We start from the raw sequence: 18,127 nt of genomic DNA on the forward strand, positions 1-18,127 counted from the left end.
AAACCTCAGCGGGTTTCAATATCAAATATTATTTTTTACATGAATTTAATGTAAAAATATTAATTATAACAAATACATAATTTTTATGCATAACCTTTTCTACCGCAATGCCGTCAAAATACGTAAATCATTTTAACGTAAAATTTTTTACATAAATGTGATGAAATGTTTCGATGTAAAATAAATATAACCATTTTTTATGTAAGAGTGCTGTCACAATATGAACATATCCGAAACATTACTTAAGTACTAGAGTTAAGCATAGGGACATATTTGTATGGGGCATTCCATGTCAAACCGAGTTTTGACCCGACCCCCTTCGATTTCGCTGAAACTTTTTTATCATTTTTTATCCTTCCAGAGACATTTTTCTGAATTTTTTCAGATTTTTTAACCCAACCCAAAAAAAGTTACAAATTTTCGAAAGAAACCGCTCTTTTTTTTTAAATTGCTATAACTTTCTCGCAAATTAATTTTTCGGCACTTTTTGTTTCAAAATTTGTGTTTTCAAATGTAGTTTTCAGAAAAAAATATAAAAAATTTTCCGGAAGTCACGATTTATGAAATATTTCAGTTTTTTCAATAAAACCGTCATTTTTTCGAAGTCTGAAACCTTCGATTCTCAATTTTTTTGTCTCAAAAAAAACTTTAACCAAGACAGTATTTAACCCCGTATTTATTCCCATTTTGTGCCGACTTTCCTTTATATTTTTTTTTTTTCGATTGAAAATAAAAAAATTTCTAAATTTGGCTTATTTTTTATGACTTTACGCTCTTTTTTGGATTATTTTTAAAAGCTCAGAAGTTGAATAAAATTGGACAAAAACAACCGTAAAGTGTATTAGGGGCAAGAATTGATTTTTTCGCAAGAAAATTCCCAATTTTTAAATATAGTGAAACCTAAATTTACAATTAACCTTCTCAATAAGACAATTTATAGATAAACTCAGAAAAATATCGATAGCCCGAATTTTAAACTTTTGAACCATTCAAATATAGTGGAAACCTAAACATGCAAACCTCTCAATAAGACAATTTATAGATAAATTGAGAAAAATATAGATAGCCCGAACTGGGAATCGAACCCAGACCAATTCGGTATCACGCCGAGTGCTTTACCAGTTGTGCTATCCGGCACTATACTATATACCGTTCAATTTGATCTATAACTTATTGAGCCATACCGTCCATCGTACGGTAATACACCATTTAAATATAGTGGAAACCTAAACATGCAAACCTCTCAATAAGACAATTTATAGATAAATTGAGAAAAATATAGAAAGCCTGAAAAATCCATTTCTCGATAAGTATACTATTTATTTATAGGCGATCATGTACGTGGGTCGGCGCAGTAGATAGCAACGAGGACTTCGAATGGAGAGATCGTGGGTTCGAGCCCAACAGCCACCAGGATTTCTTAATCAATAAAAATAGTATATTGCGAACCAAGGGAAGAAAGTTTGTGACGTTACGGAAGTTTATAACACTAAACTAATATTTATAATTAGTCCTCTCATGTAGATTAGCTCGCCGATTCCAGGGTTTCGGTGAGGGTCGCGTTACTCAGGCAATTTCTTATTTATTTCTACTTAAATATAAGATAATTATGCGGACGGATTGACAGATAAATATGGAATTTTATTAATAATATTCGGTAAAAGACAAATTTTTAATATTTAATTAATGTACAGTTAAACAGAAGCAAAATGTTTATACAATATTCTTAAACTCGGTAACAATATAATCATAATCAATTAACAATACGTTATAATATCAAACTTCAATCATACGGTGTGACGAGACGCGTTTCATTCCCATATATATATTCCCTCTTTTACAGACTTACTCACGGTACCGATTCTACGGATTTTATTAACCTCCGCGCCACCCCAACTACCAACCGGGAGATACCCGTGTTGTATAAAACGTCCGAGACTCGTCTCCTCCAAGAGTAATACCCCAAATTTCAGAGTCTCGCCCTAGATTGCACGAAGAAGGTAATTCGCTTCTTCACGTGTAAATCGGCCTAGATTTTGCGTCACAAATCGCGACAGGGTATCTACACCCACCTACAGTCGTATAATAACGACGAGGTTCAAATATAGAAGAGCCAATACCTGGTACTTCTATTTGTTTTGCAGCTTGGTCCGGTGATACGCAGACCGAGAGCTGGATTGAAATAACTGTGCTGAGAAATCGTTTATAAGCCCTCTAGCGCAACAGATCAACTCGGAGAAACTCAGACGTCGCGGCGCCGCCTAGCGGCCAACCTCGAACTACTCTCCCTTCTCTCCTACGTATCCCCACTCTTCGCGTGCTCCCTCTCTCTTATTCGGCCTACGCGCTCGTCACCTTTATCGATTTTTTACGTGCTCGTCACAAGTTAGTCATTCCAACCTGCGTGGAAAATTGTCACCCGAGCCGAAGGCGACAACCACGCGGATTGAGATGACTAACTTTCTTTCCGCGGTTCGCATACTTCTTTTTACCTCACCTCGCATGGAAAGTTATAATATTATAAATAAAATTTTTAATCTTATCCATGGTTATGATACATAAAATGAAAAATACATAATAGTCTTTTATTTGTAAGTAAATACCACAGTAAGTTACTGACATTTAAATTCAAATTATTGAAGTATATTATTACTTTTATTGAAATTATAAACTATCAACAATCATTCATCGTAACTTTATTCGGGAAAATTATTACAATTTATAAGTAAAAATAATGAAAATGTAAAAAAATAAGTATATTAGTTTGAACAAATTAGAAATTAATATATGTGTGAAAAATAATTAAATCCAATGACTGTTATTTTCGTCAATTTTATAATAATAATTGTTAATTATAATGTTATCAATTTTGCACTTATAAAACTTTAAATTTGGTGTTGAAAGCGTTGGCATAGAATTATGAGCCTGATTTTCATTGGTGGTGTGTTGTAATGGAATATCTTCTTTCATACGTTTCGGATATGGCAATGAACTTGAAGGAAAATTTCCTGCGGCCTTACTGGGATAAGATGATGTTCTAGGTACTTCGTTTGATTTTTCAGATGTTATGTTTGACAATTTAACATCCGATTTTTTCTCTGTCGGTCGTACTTTGAAAATAGAGTTTTGAGCCGAAAGCTGTATAGTTTTTTCAACGAATACTGAATCAATATTTTCAATTGAGTTGAAAACAATTCTTTTGTTGCAATCTTGAGCTGAAAGTGAAGAACAATTATTTGGAAGTTCAACGACAGTTGGTTGAGTATCTCGCTCAGGACTTTCAGGTAGATGTAAAATATTCCGAGTCTCATCCTCAAGTAAAATAGGAGGGAAATCTGCAACATCTATCGAATTGAAAGGAAGAACAGTATTTGATTTTTGATCTAGATGGGAATTTTCGGATGTTTCTGGTAGTTCTTTGAATGTTGAAGATGGAGTCAGAGTCGAAATTCTGGTGTGAGAAATACCCGTTGATGTTAATGTTTTTTCAGCATCCACAATTCTTTCAAAAATTCACATTTTATTTCCCAGCGAGTTTTCTATGTGGCCTTCAGCTACCGAACTCGATCTCCATCCTCCGTGATTTTTTATCATCGTAAGAGTTGCTCCCGAATTCGCCTACAAAGTTGCTGACGTCCGCCGAAAGCGGCGAGTGGAAGATCCCCGCCATTTTGTGCCTCAAAACATCATGGCGTCCACAAAAAACTCGTAGATTAGAGATCACTGAGTGATGGATGAGGGTATGTGTTTATAATGGCGTATCTGAAATCTTGGTGATTATATTCCTAAGTGGAGGTAGCCCTTATGGGTTGGGGAAGAACTTGCGCGCCCCACCACTTAACCTATGCAAGCGGTTCACCAGAGCTGAAGTCTGGTACCATGGGGGATCCATTCCAAGCCCCGCTTTGACCAGAAATGGGAGAAGTGTTTGGGTCCAAATGAGGTCGGACTCGTGGTGGTTGTTGGTGAGACACCCACATGCAATGCATGCCTAATGGGTAAGTTAATGTGAGCTTATGCTCACATTTCGCTTTTATAATATATGGTAGTATCAAAAATAGGGACCACACGCAACGCGAGTATGCCCGAAAGGGTGAGGTATCGGCTTCCGGTCGGCGGAGGCGGACTTAGGTCCCGTTACATTAATTAATTCGTCCGCCGAAAGCTGTGCCCAGTATAACGCTCAGGGTTTTCCAACTGTAAAAAAAATCGCCATCGTTTTTGGTACTTTACTAAATTTCTTTTTTCCGATCACCTGTTTTGTACATTTGCCATTGTGATAAAATAGAAAAAACCTATCCGTCGTAGTATCACTTGGTCTTAGAGCCCTGTATTCTTGAACTTTGTTGTAAAATTCATCTCCGATGACAAAAGATCGATAGTAATTTTTCGTATCCGCTATTGTTACTACGAATTTTGAACCAGTATCATCAATATCAGTAGTTTTCAAATTACAAAGTTCGACTGTTCGTAAAGCACCAGACACCCCGAAGATAGCGATGACCTAAAAAATAATGAATTGCACTTATAGATTTTTATTAATAGTAGATTAATCGTAAATTAATAAATATTTGTAAATAAATATATATATATTGTGACGTTATTTTTTTGGACGAGGCTTGGATTGAGTTGACATCACAAGCACCAACTGATTTTGGGGCATAACCGAGCATGGTAACTCAAGATTTAAAATTTAGCTACAGTAAATTACAATTTTTATATAGTTTTTTTTGGTGATCGAAATATAGTCTAAGAATAAAATATGGAGTAACGTTTGGCTACAGAAAATTTATATGGGAAATTTATTGTGGGATATGGGTGGAGATTAGAGTTGGGTAAAAGATAAAGTTTGAGTTTTGGAATTTTCAGTTGTTGGTTTATTGAGTGTGTGGAAAAGTCGGAGCAACCGTGGAATGGGGCTCAAGTAATTGCCACCCGGTTGTATCTGATGTCAGGATGCTTGCCTGACCCTATGAGACTTCCATGTGGAGTGCAGAGGTCTAGTTGAAATGCTAGCGCTCCAAAATAAGGACTATGGACTAGGTGTAAGGGATCAGTTATTGTTATTATGATTGGCAGGACTCAGCGATGGTTTAGTGACCACTATCGCTGTGGAAGCCGTTATTTCTGGTCATTTTTGGAGTTTTGGGTTTTGTTGGTAGGCCTCAGTGGACAGCTTTGACCAGTGTGCTGCTGAGGGTAACCGTTGGTCACTTAAATTTAAGAATTTTAGTCTGCGATCTCACCGAAGCCAAGTCCAGGAGAGCACACACATTGGGATATCCATACTCAATATCGAGTTGAAGTTATGGAGTAAAGTATAGAGAGTCGGTATAAATGGCGATGATGTTTTTAGTTTGGGGAGTACAGTAGGGGATTCGACTCTGGTCGCTCGAAGGAGTGATGCTTCAGAAAGCTACAGGTTGGAGTTATCGTTACAGGAGTATTGTTTAACAGTGTGAGACGTTACTTGATATTTTATTCATCAGTAATCAGGTATGAGATAATTATTATAAATAATTAATCGAGTTTGAGTTAGAATCTTGAGGTATTATGCTACGGTTTTAGTTAAAGAAAAGATATAAGATTTGTGAAAAGTATGAGAAAGTAGTTACAGTTTTGAGTCAGGTTCGCGATCTAATGTTAATATTATTTTTATAAAATAATTATAGGGAATATGTTAGTCAGTAAGTTAATTATTGCCTAATGAACGTCAAAAATGAGATCCAGGTACGTTAGTCGTACGATTTTTGCTACAGCAAGTATGCTAGAGTAACAAATTTAAGATTATGGTTCCCGTTCACCAAGTACTATTTGAGTATCGGTTGGCTCCAGTTATTTAATTATTTTAATTAATTATTTTTAATTAATTTAGTTCTAAGGTTTTGACGCGCATCATTTAGATGCCAAGTTGCCGTCCGGATTTACCGGAACGTTGTATTTTTCGGATTCAGTATTTTGTTATAGAGAGTAAGATTATTTGTACAATATCCTAGTATTTGTTTTGTTTTATTGTTAAATAAAAATTGCAAATCATTTAATAATTTACACGAGTTTGGGATGATTTAACCCGGACCACTCCCTCTCTCCATAAACCTACACACTGAGCGACACCACGGCATACCGTAACTCTGTTTTTAGTGCTCCAGTCTCTGTCTTGTTTTGCTATTAAGTTTTGAATTTTACTTCTGCGTGGTTTTGACGATAATTCCACAGATCAAAAATTATCTAATTTATTTGTGCGTGGTTTTGATGATAATTCCACAGATCAAAAATTATCAAAATTTCCGTAATTTACTGGTTTGGTGATTCCAGTGATAAAAATTACCTGGCGCCCTATTAGTATTGAGATTGGAGGCTAAGGACAGAGAACGAAGTTGTAGCGCGAAAATTAGCGTATAATTTTTGCGTTATAATATATATATATTTATGTAATATAACGGACTTTTGAGGACACGATTGCGTCTACAGTTCTTATCCGATCTTAATGAAATTTTCAGCACTTACGCTGGTCACAAAAATTAAAGGACTGAAAAAAAATCCGAAATTTTTAGGTGATTCTCAACATGCTGTAACTCGGTGAAAAATGGTCGTATAATAAAATTAGAATAAGGAAATTGTAGCCTTAAGTTTCTAGTTTTCAGATCTGGACCTCAAAACTTCCTATCATGTACGGTTCCGGAGTAATCATAAGAAAACCAACAAAAAAAAATTTTCAAAAATTTTGCTGGTCTTTCAATACCTCTATGGGCGTCAATAAATTTTTTTGAATAATCCAACCGTTTGACTTTTCTAGGAAATTTTATGCCCTTTAATTTGGCGGCCTGGAAAAGTCTTTACGACAATTTGGCGCCGAGTTATCATTGATCAAAGCAAAAAAGTATATTTTAGCTTTGATGATCAATAACTCCGGATGTATTGGTCGTACAGAGAATAGAAGCAGGGTTTTGAAAACTGGAAACCATTGTCTATAAGGCCAAATTAGTGGCATTTGATAGAAAAATTTTTTTTAAAGCGATATTGCTTAGTAAAAAACAGGTCAAAATTCACAAATTTAAGGATATTCGGAAATCTTGCCATAACTTTGGGTATAACGGATGAACAAAGGATATCTTCGTCTTTTTTTTAACCTCAAAGTGTCCTGAAAAAACCCTGAAAATTTCACATCGCTGCGATTTTTCTTTCTTAGTGCCCCGAAGCTTTAAATTTATCGATTTTGTCAAAAATCACCATAATTGGTAGTTTCTCGGTTTTTGGTCATTTTTAGTAGATTTCATATAAATCTAACTATTGTATTTGTCCTCATAATGGAATTTTCGAAAAATTTTGCTATATCTCAACTCAGCTCGATGAGCTGAGTCAGAAAATACATTTAGTTCAAAAGTTTATATATGTATTTATATATATATATTGAGACAAATCGCTTTTCGTCTTCGCGATTTTTACCAGCAGCCACCAGAATTCGCGGGTTGAACCCTGGCTTAGGCTGGCCTCTAACAAATTTTATTTTTATGCTGGACAGAGCAGTGGGCTGGGGTTCTTGCAAAGCAAAGACCCGCACTTATTCAAACTCGGCAACGTATATAAAAAAGCTTATCAACTTACCTCACGGCTGATAATTTTTATGCTGCTTTCTTACAGCTAACTTACTTATTATTTCTAACTTAATTAATAGTAATTTATCGTATTAAATAATCTCACCAGTATAGTAAAATAGGGATAGAATAAGGTGCTGAATACAATAAGGAAATTATTAGGACAATGTGCAAGTTTATTGCCAATTATAATAAATTCAATTACTTACAATAAGAGTTCACGCAGAATACAGAATAATCGTGGTCCTGGCTGGCACGCAGGATACGCAGTAGTGACCACGTGGAATGAATCCTTATCACACTGATTTTATTATTTAATTTAATAATATTACCGCGAATAGGTCGCCGGTAACGTATAATATTTTATATGCTTAAATTTAATTATAACTAAGAACTAATAAACAATACAAAAGATACTATTTTGCAAGTTAATTGCCCGGAAAATTGTGCGGTTTACAAAGTATAAAATATCGCAAGTATAACAATTAATAACGTCTAAGCGTTAACGGATCCAGGATCGAAGTGAAGTTCAATCACCGTGGGGTCTTAGGGCTGTTTTTGGGCTCGCTCCCCACTTCCCCTTACGGTCATGCGTTGAGGTGATAACTAGTCATGTGACCATGGCACTATGACTAGCTTTAGGTGGTTTCAGACGGCAACGAGACGGGGAAAAATGAGAACCGCAAGGCTGAGGGAGAAGATGACAATTCACATTGTCTCAATATATACATATAATATAACGCGCCGTTCTCCAACGATAGCGTCCTTAATTCTATACCGATCTTAATGAAACTCAGTATATATACTTATTCTATAGACGATTACCTTGGATGAGTTCGAAGATGAGCCAATTCGGCCAATAAGTTTGGAAGTTATGGTTAATTGAAATTTTGTCAAATTTTCAGAAAAAATTTTTTTTGCCACTTTAACTGAATGTAACTTCTAAACGGAAAGAGATAGCTTATTTTCGTTTGTCCTATCTGAAAGCTCGATCGATTGCCCACAATTTTGACTATACAGCTCATTAATTTGACCTTTTTTTCTAGTAGATAAATGGTTTTGAACATTTACCAAATATTATAAAAACTAATTTTATGCGGGTTTTCACTTTGATTATAGCTACAATTTCATACCGATCACCTTGAAACTTAGTATACGTATTTTGTGGGTGACTACCTTGTTCGAGTTGGAAAATGAGCTCAATCGGTCGATTAGTTTAGAAGTTATAGCATTTCTAAATTTTCAAATGTCCAAAATTCATATATTTTTACTTATTCTTCCTTCAATATCTTTTGAATGTGATAACTTATCGACTTTACATCAAATCCATCTGAAAGCTTTTCGGATAAGCTTTAATTTTCATGCCTATATTTATGCCTAGACCAATAAAATTACTTATTTTACCATTCATTTAATGAAATTTCGCTATTGCATTAGTTCTCCTACTTCTTAGTAAATTCATGGAGCTAATTAAATTTATATTATTGCAGTGTGACACCTATAAAATTTAAACGTTTCAATTCAGTGGGTATATACAATTTTGTTTTATCGACAGTGTATAAATGATATGATATATCAATAACAAGATTAACATTAGTTATGATGTTGACATTCTCTATATCTACTCGTCGTTTGATATTCTTATAGGCTTTTTATTTCAAATATTAGTACTAATTTCAAGTATGACACTTTGATGTATCACAATCAATTTTTAATCTTAGAATATTTTATTAGTCAATTATATTGAAAGCAAATTATCGCCTTTGTCCTCATGGTAGAATTCTCGAGCATTAAAACCATAATCTATCATAATTTTTCGAATAGGGTCCGGAATACCATTGGTCCGATAGTTTGAATATATGCATAGGTATCTTTAAATAACGTCAAATCAAAACATATAGTGTCTCATCATCAAAAATTCTTCTGAAGCTCATTTAGTTAGCTTCAATTTTTGGCATTATACTTATAATTTTTGGATTTTTTTTTGTTTTATTATTTCGAGAATTTTTAAGAAAATGTAAAAAAAAAAATTTCATTTTATTATTAACTTTTATTTGAACAGTGAAAGGATTAAACAATGAGAAATCTACTTCCATTTCGGCTGCCGAATGGCCTTTTTTTTCAATTTGAAAATGTCAAATTTTTTTTACCACCGGCATTAGCGTTACCCAAAGCGTATGTTTGTTAAGTTGACATTTAAAGCAGATGCAGTTACAGCGGTAAAAAATAGTATATTACATACCTAGGCCAGTAAAATAAGAAAAGTCTCAGAGCACATGTAATTGTTGGCCGAGGCGAAGCCGAGGTTGACAAACATGTGGTCTGAGGCTTTCTTTTTTACTGGCCAAGGTGCGTATACTATTTTTCTGCTCGACGAAGCCGGAAAGTTGCAACTTCGTTTAGGGCAGCGGCCCGAAAGTTGCCACTTTCCGGCCGGAGGGCAGAAAAAATTTTTTTTGACAATGATAAACCATTGCGGATACAACAAAAAAAAAATTTTTTTCAAAATTTGTTTTTTTTCCGACAATCAATCTTTTTGATCGAGGAAATGAAGGTTATCGGTAAAAAAAACATTTTCAAATTGAAAAAATGACCAAAAACCGAGAAACTACCAATTATGGTGATTTTTGACAAAATCGATAAATTTAAAGCTTCGGGGCACTAAGAAAGAAAAACCGCAGCGATTTGAAATTTTCAGGGTTTTTTCAGGACACTTTGAGGTTGAAAAAAAGACGAAGATATCATTTGTTCATCCGTTATACCCAAAGTTATGGCAAGATTTCCGAATATCCTTAAATTTGTGAATTTTGACCTGTTTTTTACTAAGCAATATCGCTTTAAAAAAAATTTTTCTATCAAATGCCACTAATTTGGCCTTATAGAGAATGGTTTCCAGTTTTCAAAACCCTGCTTTTATTCTCTGTACGACCAATACATCCGGAGTTATTGATCAGCGCAGGGCCAACTAACGCCCAGATTTTTTCTCTTGATTTTTCAAGAAATAATTATTCCTGTTTAAAAAAATTATTTCACTCTGTACAACTTCTTTATCCCTCTGGGAGGGTTAAATTCATTTTTTCCACCTTCGGTATAGAAGGACTTTTAATTTTTTTGACGAATGATGGGACTCGAACGGCCGACCCTTCGATTGAGAGTGGTTTAAAGTCATGTGCTTTAGACCATTCGGCCACCACACGCATTTGGAAATGAAAATTTATTCTGTTACTTAAAGCTATTCAGTATTATTTATATTCAAGACTAAGCTAAAAAAAAATTCCTTAATTGAATAATAAAAGTTTGAAAGAGTTCGATATTTATAATAGAAAAAAGTTTAGCCTTCATTTATAAATCATCAAGTTTTCTTAATTTAAGAATATTTTATTTCAAATTAAAAAAAAAAAACAAATATAGTTTCACTTGGAAATTCCTTAAATAGCTAAATTTATAATAAATAAAATACATATGTTCCCATATATTCACTAAACTTACAAATAATTATAACATTTATGAAATAATTATTATTATCTTGCTTTTAAAATTTTATCTACTTAACCTTATAACGTGGACAAAATTTTCATTTCTTGTGCAGGAGCGACAAAGATAGAGCAGTGAGAAAAGAGTGGGAGAACCTCTGCATGAAACCAAGAGAAAACTTACTTGGCTTAAGCTCGCAGTACTCTTGGTTCGAGATTTGTATTTTAGTTCAAGTTATCACTGTTTATTGACTCAAAACATCCCATTACTTTATTCAACATTGTAACTTTCTTGTACTGAACATTTATATTTTTTGGTTAAAGTAACAAATATATTACAGTAAGGAACAATATTTATAAAATCAAAAAATTTAAATTATTGAATTAAGTAACTCAACTGTTGAATCAATCTTTGAAGATATATTGAGTCAAAAATATTTTGCCTTCATTCAAGATTTAAAATCCAAGGAATTTTTTTACTTCCGTCAAAAAAATCTCGGTTTTCATTCCATACCCTCAAAAGTTTCTTGGCTCAAGAAAAATTTCTTTGAGCCAAATAATTTTTGTTTCTGTGTATGAAGTAAGATCCATGATAATTGACAATGAAAATACATTTATAAATAATAATATTAACAACAATGATAATCCAAAATTTCATTCAACAGGTTTATGATGCAATATGCAATGCGAGTACCTCATGTTGTATAGCCGCCAAGTTGACTATAGCGTGAATAGTTCTTTTAATTCGCCCTTAGGAACTTGGAGGCGTTCAGCTCGCGGAGAAATGTGTGGGACTTAAAAGCGCGCGATATTACCGTTTGAATTTGAATTGAGTTTTAATATACTAGTCGGAATTAATATTGACTATGAATTAAATTAAATCGTTCAATTTAAATAAACTGTATTATTTTATTCATATGTTTTACACAAAAAATACAAAGACGAACTTATTAAAATATCGTTTCTAAATTACCAACGTTCACGTTGGTTACCACGCTTGGAATGATTTCTATCCGAATCTCGAATCAGCTTGTCCTCCGACTTCTCCAGCGATCCCTCTTTAAGGGAGGGGGTAAAAAATGAGTAGTGAGGGTGTTTTCGAGTGCTGCTGTTGAGTCCCACCATCACTGGTTTTTATCCCCTCTCAAAATGAGTGAGTCCGTGCAGACTTTGACGTCACAGCAGCTTCAATTTCCCTGGGCTGTCGCTGCCATGGAGTCTCGCCGTATTGTCCGCAGCTTAGTCCCAGCAAAATAATCCCTTAATTAGTTTTTTTGAATATTTTGGGAAAGTTTTGCCAACAAGAGGATTATAGTCATAAAAATATGGATTTGAACGTCTGGCAAAAATCCTCATGGGTTTTCCAAAAATATTCATTTTATATTCTAAGTGACCATCACAATAATTATATTCTTATTTAAATATTTTTATTTTATAATTACTATATCAATGTATCTACTTTATATCTAGTTATTTATTTGTATTATATTTATTATTTACACATATAGGATATTCAAAAATTCCCGCCTATAAATATAATCGTTTTATTTCGTTTTTCTATAAGGTGGTCATAGAGAGCGCAGTGTAACCCGTTGGCTACACAACACTCAAATCTAAACGTTTCTGAATGCTCAAATAAACAAAGGTATGAACGATGCATTAAAATTTACAGATGTAGAGCACACGAAGTTACAGAAAAAATCATCTCAACTATTATTATCCAATACATCTAAAAATAAATCTAGAAATATCTTTAGTCATCACAAGATTTTTGAAACTTCATTAATAACACCGGCACACAAAAAAAAATTGTCTGTACACCGGGCGCCACCTATCTACGGGCATGTTTTTTGACCCGTTGCATACGAATTTCAAGTCAGTTTAGGCCGGCCAGCCTTCAATTTCGAGTAAATTGCAAAAAAACCCTAAAAATAGCGAAAATTCGATGTTTTGGCAAGAAAAAAAATTTTGAGATCTAAGGCAAGCATAATTTTCATGTATATTAATCTGTTAAATACTAATTTCGATCGTACTTGAATCATAAACTTTTTTAATTCTAAAAAAATTGTAAAATATCCTTAAAAATTGCGAAAATCGTGAAAAATTGGGATTATCTTGGTACAAAAAATTTTGTGGACCCGGATTGACGAAGATTTTTATGTAATTTAATCTGCTTGATCTGATTCTGCAATAAATTTGGCCCATAGTTCCCTCAAACATTCATAAAATTGCAAAAAATCAATAAAATAGCAGAAAATTGCTGCTGAAAAAAATGAAAAAAATCTTTTAGACACAATTAAATAAATTTCTTGCATTTTTTATTTCTAAAATACAAGATTAAGATCCAAGAATGTACACAAATTGGATTTTTAATGGTTTTTCGAGGGTATCGTACTGTTTTGATCTCAAATGATCATTTTCATAGATTTTACAATTTTTTTGCATTTTCAGATTTTAATCTTGTATTTTAGAAATAATAAATACAAGATATTCATTTAATTGTGTCTAAAAGATTTTTAGTATTCAGCGGGTCGAAAAACATGCACAGAAAAAAAGGTTGACTTGGCCCAAGATAATTTTTGCCTTCATTTTTTTATTCTTGGGCTGAGCAATTGGGTTTTTTTTAATCCGAGAACTTTTTCTTCGACTAATACTATAAAAATATTGTGTCAAGAATAATTAAATTTTAATTCAAGTTAAATCATCTTGATTCAAGAATAACTATTTTAAATCAAATTTATTTTGTTTCCAACTAAGTAAAAAAAACTATCGAAACAAGATACTTTTCTGTCTTGGTTGGTGAGTATAGTAAATTGTCACAATATATATCAACATCTCAAACCAAGAACTTTTTTTGCGTGGCAGAAGAACATTTACTCTCAGTTTGAGAAAACTACATTATTGACTCAAGACAACGGTCTATTGTAATGAGAAAATTTTAATTTTGATTTAAATGAATTATAATCTTAACTTAATAAAATAACTTTTCTTGAATCATGCAAATATTTACTACACGGAAGACATAAAATTCTCCCATTGATGATTTTTTTTCTTGACTTAAAAAAATGTAGTCTCGATTCAAGAATATAAATGACTCTACTTGAAAAAATATATCGTCCTATATTTTTGAGTGAATTTAACCTAGTATAAATATTAAATGTTTTGAAGCAGGAAATTATATGTGTATATTCAGAATATCACGATACGGCAGTAGAGGGGATAAGAAATAAACATCCTCGATTAATGGTTTATGAACAACTGAAGAAAAAATAAATGGTTTACTCATGGTAGGAATCGAACCCAGACCGATTCGGCATCACGCGAGAACTTTACCAGTTATGCTATCCGATCATTCCCTGAGCGTTCGTTTACTTTACCTATATGCAGTAAGCACACTGTACAACGTAGAGTCTACACTACCGCCGTACAGTTAGCTTTCCCAAGAGAATTTTTGCGTTGGGCCGTGAACGCAGTTGCTGTTGGTTCAAACGTCTACGCTTACTCGCCGCAACACAACAAAATACTTGAACCAAGATATTTCTTACCATTGAGTCGAGTACTTTTAATTCTTGACTCGAGTCACAAATTATCTCGATTCAAAATAAATTATTCTTAAACAAAGAATATTTTACTTTTCTGACAATTGATTATATATTGGGGCAAAATATTTATTTTTCTCACTTTAAGAAAATATTTCTTACTTCAAGAAACATATATTATATCGGTTGAATAAAAAAAAAATCTTATGCCAAGATGACTAAATTTAAGAAAATTTTTTTCTTGAACCAAGAAAATTTTCGTTTTCATTCAAAATTGCAAAACATATTCTTGCGGCAAAAAAAAATTTCTTGCGCCAAGGTATCCTTTTTTTCTGTGTGCTCGTAGATAGGTGGCGCCCGGTGTACAGACAATTTTTTTCTGTGTGCCGGTGTTATTATATTACTTTCTTTTGTGTTCAAGTTTGTTCTGAACGAAGTATGAAGTAAATTGTATGGGAAATTATTAATATTAGTTTAAATTCGTTGATTGCCATTACACTTTTTTTTCTTTAATTATTTAAAAACTTTATTTTCAACTAAATGAGATTACTACGCTGATGGCTGTGCTTGTGGATATGTAGACGGCAATGAGGCTTGCGTGTGTATGTTCGCATACGCAGGTTCATTATTAACGCTATGTGGCTGTGTTTATGTGTATGAGAGTATAGGCTGAGCGTTCATATGTGGCGGTAACGTATGAATTGGTGGTGGGACCGTCGAGTGCGCGTACGGTTCACGCGCAGGTAAGCTAGGTATGACGAACTGCTGTCCGCTTGCTTGCGTTGCCGGAATGGGTGCATGTGGATGTAAATTAACATGGCTAGTAAAGAGGGGGTTTGCTGCTTGTGACGTCACAGTGGCAGCGGGAAATAACTCTCTCGACATCCACATGCTTGACGCGTTAGGCCGAATATTTGAGGGTGGTGATTGTGCACCCGAGGGTCGCAAAACCGTACTCGATATTCGAAGTAAGTGCTGACGTTCGACCAGCAATGCTTCGATTTCTGTCTGTAGTCCCGAAACTACGTTTTGTAATACGGCAACAGAGGTTGTATTTTGAGACTCAGAAATCGGTACAACCCCACTAACGTTGTGAGGGTTAACATTAACGTTACCGCCCGCGCTGATGGTAGTGACATTATTATGATTATTTACAGCTTGATTTTGGGTACATATAGTGCTGTTATGTACATCGTCATTCTACATAAGATCAACGAGATCGTCTATTACGCTCGTACTTGCGATTGCCGCGCCCGATGTAGTAGGGAAATGTAAAAGATCGGTGGGGTTGTTGGCTGAACTGGCCAAAGGAGATGGTTGTGAAATCGGTGTCCTCGGTAACGTTATAATTCGACCGGAAATTCATCTTAATTGATCGAAAATAAACTCTTTGCAGAAATAATTTATTAAGATTTTATTATTGATGCTTTTACTTAATCCGGACTAATTAAAAGTTTTATCGGATTATAAATGAATTTACTTTATCAAGAATTGTCACAATTAAATTTTATTTCAAAGCTGTGAAGATTTATTTATTGAATAGAGTAAGTTAATGATTTATTTTGGTTATTACAATTCTTGATGACTAATAAATTTTTATTTATTGCTGCAAATATTTTATTTGTAGTTTGTTTAAGTACTTATTTTATTTTGTCGAGCAAAAGATATTTTATTTTCAACCGGAAACGAGTATAATAATCTTTTGTGTCACAAAGAAAGTTATTTATTACATTTAGAAAATATACGAACAAAATTTTATTTAAAAATTTTAAGTATTTATTTTGCATTGTTATTTTCAAGTAAACTGTAAAGGAAATAAACACTAGCGTCTTGTATTATGACGCGTGTAGCTAGTGTACGCTCAAAGTCAAAGAACAAAAAAAATTTTTCTATAAGAACGAACCGGCACACAAAATTACAATGACAAATTTTATTTGATATAATTTATAAAATAAATAATAATTTATAAAATTTTATAAAATTTTTACTGTAAAGCCGTGAGAAAAATTAATAGAATTTTTCGTTGCCCGTTTGAACTAATGCGAAGTCCCTGTTCGAGCGCCAATTGAGACAAATCGCCTTTTCTCTTTGCAATTCTTACCAGCAGCCACCAGAATCCGCGGGTTGAACCCTAGCTTAGGCTGACCTCTACGAAATTTTCATTATGCTGGGACAGAGCAATGGGCTAGGGTTCTTGCAAAATAAGAACCCGCACTTGCTGAAACTCGGCAACGTATGTAAAAAAACTTATCAACTTACCTCACGGCTTTTTAATTATAAATTATAAATTATTCTTAATTATAATGTATGACTTAACGAATAATACTTGTGGTTTATTTAATACTCTTACCAGTATTTTAGGATATGGATAGGATGAAAGACGAGGTATAATGTAAAGGGTTTATATTGAAAATTATGCAAGTTTATTTCCAATTATAATAAATCTCAAGTACTTACAAAACGTTTCCGGAAGATACAAAAATCAGGATAGTCCTGGTTTACGCTGAATACAATATACACGGAAAAAAAAATATTGCTCCTCGGACGATCTAAAGTATAGTAACTCGTCGATCGTTACCACAACAATACGTATGCTTATATGGTAACAATATCATATCGCTCCAGTAACTATCTATTAGATAGCTGTGAGCCCTAGACGACTTTCCGTAGTCGTCACCTCACACGGCACCGTCTAACCTAACTAAACATCCATTTTCGCGCCTATTTCTGAATATTGTATAATTGTTGCTAGCAGACGTTCAATAAAAAAAATATTGTAAAAAATAATTGTGATGTTGAAATATGAACCCACGAGTAATTAATAAATTAAAAGAGTATAATCTCCATAACTATGTTGATATATTTATTGATAAGTGTTTTTTTATGCTTTTTGTAATCAAATATAAATTCATAACCAAAAATCTAAATATTATACATAGTCGATGTTTTATAATTTAAATGTGATACGTAAATAGAAGAAAAATAATCAATAAACAAATGAGATCTGTATTATTATTTTGTTTAAAATTAAATTACTAATAAATAAATTCAAAAAATTAAAAGATTTATTTATACTTATATTTAAAATTTATTTAGACTATAACTAACTAATAAATGAGTTTTATAAATTATTTTATTTAATCAAAGTCACTTGCTTATCATTTACTTATGAATTATAAAGGTTTTTAAATATCTCATATAATTTTCAATGTGCGTGACGTCAGATAGGGCTCAGAACGATACCGTATAGATCTCAGAGCTATCCACGGTATTGTTGTCAGAACGATACAGTAGATCGTTGCAGTAACAATCTAGTAGATAACTATAGCGTATTGTTACTGTAACTATACAGTATACTTCTGAGAACAATATTTTTTTCTCCGTGTACCTCTACGTAAATAACACACTGAATTTATTATCTGATTTGATATTTTTTATAACGCGAGTATATCGCCGGTAACGTACAGAAAAATTGATTTGTTTAAATCTTATTTAATACAACTAATAACTAACTAATAAG

The 18,127-nt window shown here is 33.2% G+C and overlaps 1 protein-coding gene across 23 annotated transcripts in view; it reads right to left on the reverse strand.

Annotated features, from left to right (window-relative positions):
* LOC130677118 (uncharacterized) overlaps positions 1-18,127 on the reverse strand; it is a 169,328-nt gene that overhangs the window by 113,344 nt on the left and 37,857 nt on the right. Inside the window, exon 6 of one of the 23 annotated variants that reach the window (XR_008991537.1) lies at positions 3,493-4,504. The exons of the other annotated variants lie outside the window; for them this stretch is intronic. The gene's annotated coding sequence lies outside the window, so the exon portion shown is untranslated. Of the gene's footprint in view, positions 1-3,492; positions 4,505-18,127 lie in introns of those variants that run through there. 23 annotated transcript variants of the gene reach the window in all.

The sequence above is a fragment of the Microplitis mediator genome, chromosome 11 (assembly GCF_029852145.1).
Source record: "Microplitis mediator isolate UGA2020A chromosome 11, iyMicMedi2.1, whole genome shotgun sequence".
NCBI lineage: Eukaryota > Metazoa > Arthropoda > Insecta > Hymenoptera > Braconidae > Microplitis > Microplitis mediator.